The sequence below is a fragment of the Anguilla rostrata genome, chromosome 3 (assembly GCF_018555375.3).
Source record: "Anguilla rostrata isolate EN2019 chromosome 3, ASM1855537v3, whole genome shotgun sequence".
NCBI lineage: Eukaryota > Metazoa > Chordata > Actinopteri > Anguilliformes > Anguillidae > Anguilla > Anguilla rostrata.
Genome location: NC_057935.1, coordinates 48369134 through 48384080, shown reverse-complemented (window position 1 = coordinate 48384080; position 14947 = coordinate 48369134). Strand labels below are relative to the sequence as shown.

The 14947-nt window shown below is 40.9% G+C and overlaps 1 long non-coding RNA gene across 1 annotated transcript in view; it reads left to right on the top strand.

Moving 5' to 3' along the window:
• The window catches only part of LOC135251016 (uncharacterized), a 61064-nt gene that overhangs the window by 1871 nt on the left and 44246 nt on the right, over positions 1-14947 (top strand). The window contains exon 2 of the long non-coding RNA XR_010329065.1: positions 1021-1120. This is a non-coding gene — a long non-coding RNA (uncharacterized LOC135251016). The remainder of the gene's footprint in view (positions 1-1020; positions 1121-14947) is intronic.

The following is a 14947-nucleotide window of genomic DNA, read 5'->3' as shown; positions in this document are numbered from 1 at the left end:
GTGCACAATCAGAAATGGATGTTTTGATTTCTGAAATCCCTCCCAGTGTAGGTGGTGCTATGGGCTGCTATGCACTGTCCTGTGGGTCTGCTGGCCTTGAGCTGCCACTGGCAAGGTTTGGAATGAATATCAGAACAGGCCATCCAACAGCCCCCCAGATATTTATTTTACAGTTGAAGCACAGCTAAAGACCTTTTTTTTTATACCTCAAGTCATAGCAGTCATAATGGCATATCAAGCTAAAAAAGGAGGCTTCCACTATTTATATTTGAAAACTGGGGTAGCCTACTGTAACTGGGTTTGTAACAGCAGACCTTTAGAACTGTCTGAGGGCCTTAACAAAGTTCCTGCAGTTTAACGACTGGGTCAGTACCAATGGCGTAAAGTACAGGAGGGGGGGTGATATCCTCCCCAGTATTAAAAAAACAGGCAAAATAACCTCCTCTATAATATATAGCATGATGGTGAGAAAAAAACTATTTCATATAATAAAGATAGGGATTTCATGATGTGATTGGGATATACTGATCAGTATTCTGTAATATTTCCCTTTAGAATTCACCAGAATCTAAAACAAATATGAATATTCATTTTTTTTTCCATACAAGATTTCCAATTTATGCTGAATGCATAACTGTACATTTTTATTTTCTTGGCAGGGCCCACTAAATACATAAAGTCTCATGTTATTTGATCATAGCATTAGGTCTTTATTTGACAGTATTCTAAGCTCAGGGAACTACTTTGAACTTCAGGAAGCAAACCATTTCAGACCAAGCTGGGGTGAGCTAGCCTAACCAGCTCATTCTTGTACTTCAGCCCATCATTTTCAACATAGTACTTTTTTCCCCCTCTCTCTCGACTCTCATTCTCTCTCATTTTAATGCACTCTCTCATTCATAAATGGGTAAATGTAGAGACAAAAATGATATGTAAATTACATTTTAAAACTTACTTTTATAAAAAAAAATGAAGGCTGTGACCTCTATTGGTTGCTAACAGCTTGTTTTTTCCCCTTAGACAGAGGCTGGGAACACTGGGAAACACAACTTCATTTTTTCACAAAGAAAGCTTGCAACAGTTTTCTGTCTGTGAAACCAGCCACACGTGCCTGGTCAAGGTGAGTTATCTATTTACTGAATTTACCACAAAGCACTGAATGCCCCTATACCAGCCATTGTAAAGCCAATTAGTCATCAGAAACTTTGATTATTGAAAAGGCCCTTCACTGTACACAAAAACTGTTGGGACTATTCAAAAACATACATTTAAACTGAAGTTATGTCAAAGAACTCAGAAAGTGAGCTTTACGATGTGCTGCTTTAACTTCACCACTAGAGGGCATCCTGTGATTGAGAAATGTCCTCTGTAAAAATAAAAGTTACAGTCTTACAACTGTTTACTTTATTGTACATCATGCTCATGTCAGGTGTGATATCTCTTCCAATCAGTAACACAGGACATCTTGTTAACGTAAGGGGTGGCTTTTGTTCAATTTTCGGCCTATTTAAAGTAATACTTTATATATTATTTTTGCTTGTTCCTTGAGAAACATAGGATACATATGTAAAACTAATAAAATGATTTTTGTAAGCTTTATTTTACGTGAATTACACTTGATTTTTTTTTAAACATTTTTGATAATTTATCAAGTTGTAGGATACTACATCAATTGAAATCTGAAAGGTATAAATGTATGTTCAAAACTCCCCACAGTTTATCATCAAGTTCCCCTGCCTCATGCAATAGAAAGAAATGAGGAAGAGACATAATTTTCAAAATTGGCTTGAACTAAAGCCTCATGCCACATCTTTATTATAAAAATGAACACCTGACACCCCATCTGAGATTTTTGCAGCACATCTGATCTATTATAATTGAAATTGATCTATTTATTGGTCAATAGGGCACAGTGTGCACTGCATATTTCAGCCTAAACAAACTGTTCTCCTGGGGTTCACATTCAAATCTATACAAACATTTCTAGAAATATGTCCTAATAAATACATTTTGAACAATGAGGGAAAGCACTAATCATTTTCCAGAGTGGAGTTGCTGGTGCTCTTTAAACTTCCTTGTAAAAAATATTATATGAGGATATAAAGGCTTGGGCCATTTGAGTGTTTGGACTCAGCTCTTTAAAGCTGGTTATGTGAAGAGGTCAAATCTGTCTTATTGTCACTTTTCTGTGACCGTGTATAAACACAGATGTGTTTCAGGTGCTTTTTTAACACACACACACACACGCACACACACACACACACACACACACAGTTCTGTCATAGAAACCTTGAATGGTTGGTGACGGCTGCTCAACATGTTTGCACACAAGGCCAACCCAGTCCAAAAGGCATATAAAATCAGTCTATTTTTAGCTCCGCTCAAAATCTTTCGGAAATTGGGGTAACAGTATCTATGAACCATGAGCGTGAACAAAAATGCAAACAGTGTTATTGAATGAGCAGTATGCTGTCGGTCTTGGACACAGCGCAATATTTGCCGTACGGAGCAGGGTAAACAGTGGTGAGTTTGCCTTGGGAGTCGTATCAGAAACCTTTGCTTACTTCATCACCTTAGACTAAGTTGTTGCTGTTTGGACAGGTTCAAGTGGGCAGGTGGACACAATCTCCAAACGGAGCGAACACCACAACTGAGAGCCCCGCCACAATGAGGGATTTCCCTTATCTTTGCGGAACGAGACTATTCCATATCGCTGGGTTTGAAAAAGGGGCAGTTTAAATACATATAAATGTTTGAACTCTCATATGATTTTAGATATAGAACAATGGGTTCAGCTGACTGTCAAATCATGCTCCATGGTAGTTGTGTACTCAGTGTGCACCATAAACTGCAGAGGCATTCAGGTGTGTCCCAGGCTTTAGATTTCAGGTGGCCGTTTTCTAAGAACTGCGCTATTACGTCTCAAAGCGCTTTGTTCACCTGTCGGTGGCTAATTAAACAGGCTAATCTCACGATGGTGACACACATATGGCACAATTAGGAATCTGCACAGTTTAAAGTTTCTAACGGGAAGGCAGTTCCTATCAGTAGCAATGACTCAACCTGTGCATACAATAACACACAAAATACAATTTAAGGGTGTTTTGGAGATACGGCTTCTTGCTACATAAATGCTTTAAATAAAGCAAGTGGGTGTTGTGGCACTTTGCTTTTGTTCTTTGGGCTTAGTGCAAATATCACAGTTTCATTCTTTCTTTCTTTCTTTTTTGTTCTCCTGCTGGTATTATGCAGGCAAACTGCATGCCTGACATCTTATCTGTGTGTTCTGTAATAATGGGTGCTGAGGAAGAGCTCTTAAACTTAAAAAAAAAAAAAATAATGTGATAGTTTTATGGGGTTGTAAAAAAGGCTTACCAGTTACTGCTATCTGATTGCTGTTGTGTTGCTATCAGTAACCATTGTACACCTAATTATTGCAGGAACAGTCCTTGACAGGCAAACATCGGAGCAGCTTCCTGGCTGAATTTGTAAAAGCGTTTTGTGGAGAGCCGTTTGATGATTGAGGCCTGTTTGTTTTGTTGTCTTTGACAAAATGACGGGTAGCACAGCCATAATCTGTGCTGTCACTCCTGAGACACACAATCGTATCTCCGCACCGACATTAATAGAACAATATTTGTAAAGAGCATTGTCATGTTTTGTCTTCGACAGTCCTCGACAGTCATAATAGTAGCTATTTGTTGGCACCTGCCTTTTCAACTTTGTTTGGACGGTGGAATTGTGCTTTCAGTCAGTTAAGGGTGTCGCCTTGATTGAGTGACATACTTGCTATTGTTCTCTGCCTTGTTGAGGAGCTGACATTTTTTGTACTTGTAGGCATGGAGGTCACCATTGAACATGACCCATGACTGCTTTTCTGTTAGTAGTTCCACTCGATGAAACTGAAGTTTCTTCTTGTGTTACTTTTGGCTGATTTCCATGGGATTTTAAAAATGAAAATAATAACGCATGGACTGTGGTTGCGAAGTGGATATTGTGATTTGTGTACAGCTATTTGCTTTATATCCTTTTTTATTGTAATATTGTCCGTTAGTTGTTGGATTAGCATTGCTAAACAAAAATATTGATATTATTCAAATTAATCATTGTTAATATTAATAAATGTAGATCCAATGTGTTTTACAATTGTGACAGCTCCATGTTGCTGACCATGTAACTGATGGCCATGATGCTACATACAGTACATCCACATTTAACTTGGACTATCAGTTAGCCTCCAAACCATACTTGTTTCTGACAGCACATCTTTAAATAATGAGTCGGTGTACCATTCAGCCTGCTGACATGAAACATGTTTTTGCTATAGGTGTGTTTAGGTTAGAGAGGATCCCTATAACTGAGTTATAATAAGATGCTTTCCTAAGGACCTGAATGCCTCTGTACTTCAGCTAGCCTCTCACCTGGGACAGACAGTAGACAGCAGAGGTCACCCCACTCTGCTGTGTGTCCCACTCCTTACAGCGTTCCCTCCACATTTACTTTAATGCATTTGGGTCCCACCGCCTTTTTATTGTGGATGAATCTTGAAGCACTCCAGTCCAATATTTCAACTGGACCTCTGAAGCAATATTATCCTTGAAAATAAAATCAGTGGGGATGTGGAAATGAACCTCAAAGCAAGAGCATATAGATTTCAGAAGAAATTTATCAATACCAGAATGTACAGTGCAAACATTCCTGGGGATGAATTTTTCCCACAGAAATACATTAATTAAGTTAATTTAAAAAAAGACTAATTACATTTAAAAAAATGAAATAATAATAATATGCTAAATGCATTATTATTGTTGTTAAATGTATTATTGTTAGTAGAAATGGTAGTAGTAGCATTAGTAATAATAGTAATTTATTTCTTGTTGATATTATTTTAGGGAGATTTACATACCTATACTTTCTTCTACATGCCTGTGTGTCTTCATGTGCGTGTGTGTCAGTGTGTGTGTGTGTTTGTATCTGTGTAGGTGTGTGTGTGTGTGTGTGTGTGAGTGTGTGTGCATGGTGTCTGTGCGTCTGTGTGTACGTGTGTGTGCAGGGTGGCTGATAGTACTCCCCACCACTCTGCACTTCCATCATTTAAGCGCATGAAAGGGAAGGAGAGGAGATTGGCGGGCTGGGTTGTGTCACTGGAGAGAATGGATTTAAAATGCATTAGCAGTGGCAGCGAGGCGCCACCGTTGGGTTGCTCAGGTGCACCCCGCCTCCTCTCTCCATCCACCCCCAAAACCCCCTCCCACCCCTCCTGCCCCAATCCACTCCAGTTATCTGCCCTGCTCTACTGAAAGGGACCCACACAGTGAGGCTCATGGGTGCGCTCTTATCAAGATGTTTTCAGGAAACAGCAATTTGCCACTGCTCCGGCAGGACCCCTCTCTTCAGCTCTGATCTGGGAGCTACAGGAAGGATAGCTGCAGTCCGTCTGAGCGGCCGCCTCGGCTTGCAGGGCGAAAAACTGGCACAACTCTCGCCTGGGAATCTTTGTCCGCGATAAACTGCTAAATGCCAAAGCAGCCAAGGACCTTGCATATGTTCTCTATGTGATGAGCGATAACATTGATAGGAGCCAGAAATGATCAAAGCCATTTTCATAAGCCTCTTTCGCCTTGTTGGTATCTCACGCAGGGTGGCACCGCGTAGCTGCAAAGACGGGCTACATCACATAAATGACATTTAGAGCCAGGGCCACACGAAGCTCTTCTGCTCGCCAGCGCAGTTTGAGTGCATCGATAATTAAGCAGGCCGCCAAAGAGCTGAATGTTCTGTGCTATTTAGCGCCTTCAGAAACACGGTGTGATGCAACCATTAGGAATTCACCCTTTGGCTGCACAGGAATGCTGGTGAGTGATAACTTAAATGATAATGAGATGACGGGAGAAGCTAAAGAGCTCCAAGTGATGTCTCCAAACACATCTGCAGATATCACGCAGATCAGCCGTTACTCATAATCCAGTACAAACAAACCAGCGCTCAGAATGGGAGAATCCCCATTCCTTTTAACTGGAATCTTTCCTTTCCTTTTTCTTTCCCATTAGCATGCTAAATGAGCACACACACTGTGAATGAGATTAGTCTGTGGGGCTGAATGTACAGCGGCTGTAGAGTTTGAACCGATGCTGATTTGGCGTTGCCGGTCACAGGTAAGTGATGCTGGGTACTGACGGGGTTGAGTGAGAGAAAGGCTTTTGAGCGTAAGCAGCATTGTGGGTAAGGCTTTCAGCTGCTCACGCCCTCATGAAAGCTTGCCAATTTACTTTCTTGCAAATTCCCTGGAAGCTTTCAGGTCGCGACCTTTGCTGCGTGGCACCTCCAAACCCGCTTGGCCTCTGTGTGCGTTTGCCCTCCCCTTCCTAGCCTGCACGTAAACCCCGCCCGGATCATCGCAGAGAACGGAGGGAACCCGGCTGGGGAATTTCACTCAGGGCAGAGATCATATTCCCAGTAAAAAAAAACACATGTATTGGCCTACGTGTACTGCTATCTGGAGCGTTTATTACTGTATTTTTGGAGATCTCTCTTTCGGACCAGATAAGGGACGTTGCTGTAAACCCGGTATCTCTTAACAGTGTCCTGATAGGACTGCACAATGCAGAAGGAGCAATAAAAGAGGATCTCAGCAGGATGGTGGCTGTGCAATGCAATCTTGGCATCGCAGTCACTGGAATGTGATGATGATAACCCTGATGTTGAGCAGGTGTCCGGACAGCATCATTGCATCAGACTAAGTTTTGAAATGTTGTGAGAGCAGACAAGTTAACGTGCCAGTTTTATTCCATCCTGATGTACGGACTATATTAAGTGAATGGAAGGTGATAACCCGTCCTTTTGGAAATGTTATTTTTTGCTCTATCCTTTGGCAGGACAGACCAACAAATGTAATGTTTTCGAAGGACTGAATTAACTCAGGCAGCTCAAACCTTGGCTCCTGCATGCCTGCAAATCACATGCAACCTCACGAAAATGGGTTACTCTCAGCGGACGCCAGTGTTTTATAGAAATCATCCTGAAAGATGTACCGTATTGCAGTTTGCGGTCATTAAATACCTCAACATTTTATACTGCAACATTTCCGGGTTCATGTACCCTCCACCTCCTGGATATCTCCCCAAAAAGCACCCCAATGTGTCCTGGAAGTTAGTTTCACCAGCTGTCAATAAACCACATTCATAACCATTTTAATGGCCATTGTTAACTTCCTCTGCTTTTCACTGTCTTATTAAATTTAGTTATTTACTAAAATGCTTGTGGCTTGTGTTCTTTGCTGTGTCTTATCCCATATAAGATCCATAGCTTCCATCTATGTGACTATCACACCTTATTGCCAAGTGGACTTGTACCTTCCTGGTTTTGTCTTTACAGTCACGGGCAACCTTTGGAATGAAGTTCTGATACACCCTTAATATGTGGCCTGACAAGCAGACATGTAAATGTTTGGCAATACTGTGGAATCTTGTTTTCACCGTGAGCTCTCTGTGAAACATTCTGTTTCGCTAGAAGGTTTGCCAGCTTTTTCTTCAACAAACAAATGTGGAAAGGCTCAATTTTTCCCATGTCATCTTTAATGTCACACCATATTTGCAAACTAAAGTAGAATGAATTTGACATTTCTATTGAATAGTATAATCTCTGGCTTGAGGCAGAACTTGATTGTCTTATAGATTAAAGTAAGACTTCTGGTTTGATAGTACTCATGATGAAACCAACCTGTTTTGCATGAATAACCAGTTGGTAAGTTTTTTGAAACATAAGTGAGCACCAGTAAGACATTGAAGGTAGAAAACTTCTGAGTCCATTGGATACCCTTAGGTTGATCCAATGTGACATCCTCATTAACCAGTATTTGACGACTAAAAAGAGGGGTGTGAGTTCATCCTTGTCCCAAATGGTGCTATTTTAATGAGGAGATATTTAAGATAACACAGCATTCAAAGTGGCTATTAAATCTGCCAATCAAGGTCATGATCTTCTGTGGGAATTGATAAGTGATGAAGATCTTTCATGTAGTAGGTTGCCTACAAAGTGAAAATCTGGTCAAATGGTGCTCTTCCAGTCTTGATTTCTGCTTGATCTTACCCCAAACCTTGGCAGACTCTAGATTAGCTTGGGGTTTGGACAGTTCTGAAGCAGTTAGTAAGAACCCTTTGTCACCATATTGGCATATTCTGCAAGTCAGAGACCTTTTCATGCGCATGCTATGGTAAGTTAATGCGTTTCATAAATCCAGTACACTGGTGTCTATTTTCAGGAGATATGTCAGTGGAGAGTAAGGTGGGCTACCTGGATGAGGTTGTTTTACCCAAGAACCTCTTGTCTGTTTATTGTCATCATAAGTGGTCACAAAAAGAAGAAAACTGAAAAAATAAAATCCCTTGTTCTTTTAACACAGCATTTCCTGACTGTCCTTTGCCTATGTTGTCAACAGTTATCAAATTCCTATTCAACTCTTACAGCCTGCAGCCTTAAGCCTAAAACCTAAAGTGAGCTCCATAATGTTTGGGACAAAGCCATTTTTTTCTTGAATTGGCTTTGCACTCTGTATTAAGGTACACACACAATTTTCCCAATCTTTAAAAACATAATCCTGTGGTGTTTATATGGTTTTCATAGATTAGAGGGGAAATACGATTTTTAGTGGTGCACTCTGCCTGTAGAGCCCTGTCACAGTCGCTCACAGTACATTACCCACAGTGCAACAGGGCCACGGGTACAGGCTTACTAACTTCTAAATACGCCTCCTTCAATTGTCCAGACAGGGGTGTCACAACTGCTCACATGCAATGTAGTGCAGATGCTGTTTTGTTCGCTCTCAATGTAACCTGCTCAATTCCAAAAAAGTGTGTGTTGCCTGGAAACAAGAACCTGTTCTCACTCTCCAGCGCTGAAAAGAATTTGCCTCCAAGTGAAAACATTAGGTTGCTTCTGACCCAGAGATAGGGGAGGTTTACTTGTGTGCCTGCCTCTTAGTCTGTAGATTTAGAAATGGCGATTAGAGGCTCTCTGGCTAACGCTTTCTCAGAGCAGGTGGGGTGTGCTCCAGGGTCAGGCACGGAACAAAGTTTCGAAAGGTGCCACAATAAAGGAGGCCGACGGAACACCTGCAGAGTGGATAATGAACACCTGAGCAGATTGGAGGCAACTCAATTAACGTCATCGACGCTGCCAGTCAGAGCAGAATGGCAGATATCAAGGTTCTTTTCCTCCTTTGTTCCCGAACAAAAGGGTCCCTAACGTATTCAATTCAGAGCAGGGCAGGCTTTGTGCAACCGAGTCCAAATAATGAATCATTGTTTAATTTAGATAGGGCTGGCCGTTTGTTCACTTGATATTGTCGTGAGCGTATACATGCGATTCATATCTCGACTGCATAGTTTAATTTCACTAGCAACGACTTATAGTTACGGATAAAACGCCCACCGCAGCCAGTGCATTTATCAAAGCACGCTACGTATTGTGAGGTAACAAAACTGGCAGATACAGTGTACAGAAAATATTGTGCTAATGCGCTGTTTTGTATTTGCAATGTTAGACAAGCATGACATGAATTTGACCTGATAAAGTAGCAGTGAGTAATGTTCCCAAATGGTTACACACCTTATTCTAGAGCACATTGGGTTTCTGGACTCTGTGATGCAATTTCCAGCAAGTATTTTTGTATAAATGTTGAGAATTTTTTTATTTTTTATTTTTGAAAGTTATAGAAATACCTTGCATTTACATTTTTGAAAAATTGTTTGTGGTTTTTATACCTCCAATAATAAAAATAAACTGTAAAAAGTGAAGTAAACTGTCAATGTGGAAACACAGACAAATCTGTCTATTGTCTCCCATTTCCGAGGGGTAATTCCCAATACATGTTTCAAAGACATCAGTATTGTGAACCTGGTGCTGTCCGGGAAGCCTGTGGACTTAGTTGAGGTTAGGCAGGCCTCAGTAGGTTTGATGCAGCTGATGTCAGAGAAAGCAACAAAAAAACACAAAGCAGTGTCCTGCTTCTCAGCCCAAGAACTGTAATATGGAAACAATTACTCCAGTATTACTAGCCAACACCTGCATAGCTTTCTTAGATGTGCCTGCACAGGGCAGAGGGCCTGTCCACCTTTGCGAAGTTGACAGTTGAGGGGAGAATAAGGAATTAAGCAGGCAACACCTCTTTTTTTCACTGCCGGAACTGATACAAGCTGAAGCTAAAGTTAGCTACAGGCACCCACAGAGGAACAGAAGACGTCATGCTCAGCAGGAGCTTGAATTGTTTTTACTCTTGAATGAAGCTGAGCTGAGTTCTCATTTGGCATCAAAAAACAGATAAAAGGCAACCACTGGTTCTGGCTCTACTGCTGCGTGAGGGTATTAGGGAAGAAGACGTGTGAATAAGAAGAGAGAGAGCATTCCTTCACCGAGAGATGGTGAGAAGATGCAGAAGAGCTGAGGTGCAAGTCCGGTAAAGATGATGTCATTCCCTGGTGCCAGACCACTGGGGTGATGTTACACTGCCTCTTTTACAGAGCAAAAAAGGAGTAGTTTACAACAATGAAAGTGCCTCTGTGCCACTCTATCCTACCTATCACCCTTTTTCCCTCACGGTGTGTCAGCTTGCCCCCGGACAATCAATGGCACACGGTCAGGTGATGTTACCAAATGCTACCACAACACTGAGACAATCATCTCTCACGAAAGCCGGCGAAGATGAGCCTGCTCATGCACCCAGCCGTACAATGGAGAGAATGTTCTCCACACAATCGGAGGTATAGGAGTGGGCGTGGCTCCTTGGCCAAGTCAAAAGAAAGGAACAAAAGCCAGATGAAAACGAATCTCTCCTCCACAATACGAGAATGATGTTTGTAGCAGATACTGGTCTCACGGGAGACAAAAACCATCTTAAATGGTGAAAGCACAAAAGAACAGGAAGACAAAAGCTTTTTGTCACCCCATATAGTTTCTCAATTTTGATAAGGCAGATAATGGAAAGAGTAAAATGATAATGTTTGAACCCTTTAGCTTTGGCAATTACTGACTCAGTGGCAGAAACTTGTTTGCGACTGAAAGCTTGTTCTCTAGTTACTGCCATTCCTTGAGCTAACAACCCAAAATGTAGTTAGCTGATGTGTGTTCAGTTTATTAAGGTAATAACAGCATTTCATAGATGTACCGTTCACTTGACAATTATCTTACATGCCATAAAATGTATTTACTGCTTTTATGGTCTATTTCCTCCAGAGAAAATATGGAATCATTTGATATGTTAAAATTCTAGCTCTCATCCTGGTGGTAGGTTATATGCAGGACAGCTTGGTAGCTATTTAGTAATAGTATTAGTAGTAGTAGTAGTGGTGGTAGTGGTAGTGGTAGCACTACTACTACTACTAGTAGTAGTAGTAGTAGAAGTAACTACACAATGTGGTCACAGAGGAGATGTTTTGTAACTTTTAGATAATTAAAATAATTTAAAGTCAAAGAATTAATAAAATTATTTTTAAAAATCAGGTACAGCAATCAATTAATGTGTTACTGAAATAAGAGCAAGGCCCTCAACACTATTGCTTGTTTATTCTGCTTGTTTAGCACTTCATTGCCAGTGGCACTAGGCTCCAGTTAGCTATTAGTGCTAATCTTTCCCGTGACATTTGGCAGACAGTGCTGTACCCAGCTACATTGCTCCATGGCATAAATCAGTTGACCAAACAGCATCCAGTACCAGAATTATCTGATAAAATGAATAATTCTGGTCCTGGATGCTGATTGGCCAACCATCCTTCCTAGCAGTGCCAATATTTGTGTTATAGCATTGCTAAATTATATGTAAACATACATTTTATTGTTTTTATATCATTGTGCCTTCCACTAACATAAACATATTAGACATAGGAAACTTGTGAGCAATCAATCATAATAAAAAAAATACTTTTTTAATCACCTCATTAAACCACTGAGGCTCAATGTCCAGATCTTCCAAATGAGACAGTATTTCAGCTATTGGTACACAGAGAAGGACATAGCAGTTCACTTCAAAACAACAAGGCAGGATGCAATTAATTTTTTTTGCATGAATGCTAGCAATAAATGGAACTATAGAATAACTAAATAACTGTAGCTTTTGGAAGGAAACACTTTATAGTCTGCAAAAAATATTTTTAAAATGGCTGTGTGCTTTTCTGAAGATATTTGTGGATGAATATATTTTCTCTGGCCTTATATTATGAGCTATGGGGTAGCCAGCACTGTGCTTCATGTCATGCTTAGCAATACCCCCAGCCACACCAATTTTCTAGATATGATGCGAGTTCCATATCGCTTTATTATTCTGTTTCAAACTGTTAATTAGCCTGCTAACTAGCTAGTTAGCTAAGCATTTTATTTAGAAATCAGAATGTTTAATTGAACAGATAATGAGAACAGTATAATGTACATATGCAGTAGTGTACATTTTGTCCTATCAGTGAATAACCACATATTTTGTCTATGTCTATGTTCAGGAAGGAGTCTTGGCTGCTGCCACTGCAGTTTAATGTAACTTGGAGCAGATTGGATGCTTGTTAAAATGGAGATGTGGCATATAGAACTGGCATATTTGATACTTTAGAGCACACTGTGGTCATGAATGCCATGGATTGATGTGAAAACTCCTAGTGAACTCCTAGTGAAACTCCTGGATGTGACCGAGTGAGTGTAGTAGGCTAATGCTCTGTATTTGCATTCAATACTGAAAGCATTTACTGATTGAGAGAAAATTATGATTTGAATACTGCCCTGATGTGAACACAGCCATTTCCTGGACCTGTTGGTCAAACCAAAAGTAGGAGGGGGGAAAAAAAACAAATTGTTTAAATGTTTTACGGTACAGTATGCATGGAGACATGGTGTATATACAGACTGTGGTCAGTCTGTGCCATGGAAACTGTGGGATCATTGTGCCTGGGACAAAGGTGGCATCATTTGGACAAAGTGCTTTTGTGCCCTGCCCATTCTGTCCTTGTTTGCAGGTGCCTTTTATAGAGCGCTCTTAATTCTTTCAGGAAGGACGATTTTCCCTCTTTTTAGAAAAGTATTAGCAGGATAGAAAAGCCCCTGATCCTGGCCATTGTTGTTCATTCTTGGAGAGACATTTCCCAGTAGTCATTGTTTAAATGGTTGTCAGGGGGAATAAAACGCAACTTCATGAACAATGCCCTAACTGGTTTATCTTCCTCTGTGGGGAGAGGCCTTTGCTGTGCTGGGATTTGCATTTGAGTAGAGCTCTTTATGTCAGGGTTAGCACTTCATAGCCCTCAAGAGCCCCCCAAATATTCTTAATAAGGTGTTTCCCCCAAGCGGAGGGAGCCTTGTTTCGTTCCAAAGTCATATTTTTCTCAGCTCTCATTTGTCAACAGTTTAGTCCATTGAAAAGAGTGGCCTTTTGTCTTTCCTTATTGTCCATATGGACAAAGACGGAAATGTTAATTAAAAGCACCTCGGGGAATGGGACCGGTTGGTCTTTGTGAGGACTTGACCTTTAAATCTGAGGCTGCCTCTGCTTTCAGAGAGTGGCCATTAGAGGATGTGAAGACAATAGAGGCAGAATATAAGGGTTCTAATGGGAAAGGTCTGTTAAAGGACCCTTGCCCAAGCCACTCAACTAATTCTGGGTTCCCTAAATGCCCGTTTCATTTTTATACCATTAGCAGAAAAGGCACTATATCAGAGGAAATACATCATCTTACGATGCATGCCATGACCAAAATACAAGCATTATCCTTTGTTTTTATTGTTGTTAACAGTGCTATCTATTTTTTCATTTTCATGTATTATTTATTTGAGTTTTGTGCAAACTGAATTGTGATTGAACAGAGTAAAGGCTTACACCAGAACTGTATTGGGGATAGAGGTTATGTTTGAGGATATGATTATTTCAGCTAATAGAATTGGTGTTGTTCATTTTTGACTCTAACATATAGCAATGCCTGGTGATGAACATATGCATTTTTTCTGTAATTAGAAAGCAATTTAAATCCTGCTGAGAAGCCTAAATATTAGCTGTCAATATTAGCCGTCTTCTGGAGTACGTCATTATGGGAGCCCCTGTGTCAGAAACATATTGTTGTGATATGAGCAGTACTTTAGCCAAGCGCTCTGAAACCACATAAATGCTTGATGACCATTGTTGGAGTACACTGGTGGGTGTAACTGAGAGTGAGGCCGTACAGTTTAAGTCATTGTGAGTCAGGGTTATTGTGCTGCTTTGTGGGAAATGAGAAGGGCTGACGTTATATTGGAGTGGATCAGGATAGGGATTCACAGCCCTTCTCTGGTGCCTTTTGCATGTGTGTGTGTGTACACGTGTGTGTGTGTGAGAGAGAGAGACAGTGAGAGGGAAACATGTTCTTCCTTTGGGCAGCACGCATGCCAGAGGTGTCACACACACTCTAGGCCTGAAATGAAATGGAACTGTAGACGCCATAAATTCTTATTGGTCATTGTCATCTGACAGCTATTGTCAGCATGTTCAAGAATGGGACAAAAGCTAACAGGCCAAAGGAAAAATCGGTTCTGATCTCTTGCATCCACGTGATTGTTGTGAGTATTACGTAGTGCTTTACTCAGATGGGTTAGGCTGTCTTTATGTAGTTTACATAATGTCTTTCTGCATGTACAGCCATGTGTTTGGGAGCGTTTCGTGTGAGAGAGCGTGTGCGTGTGTTTCTGTCTTGCGATGTATTTTTGTAGGTATATGTGTATATGTGTGCATGCCATCACAAGTGTCTGTATGTGTGTGTATGTGTGTGTGAGGGCGTGTGTGTGTGTGTGTGTGTGTGTGTGTGTACTACCCGTGTGAGTAAGTAGAAGAGAATCAACTGATGCAGATGCTGATGGTGCGCTGGGCTCTGGCCCTTTGTAAAAGCTCTGCAGTGCCTGTGTGGTCTGTGTGCTCCCCCACAGCATTGTGCTGAGGTGAATACCT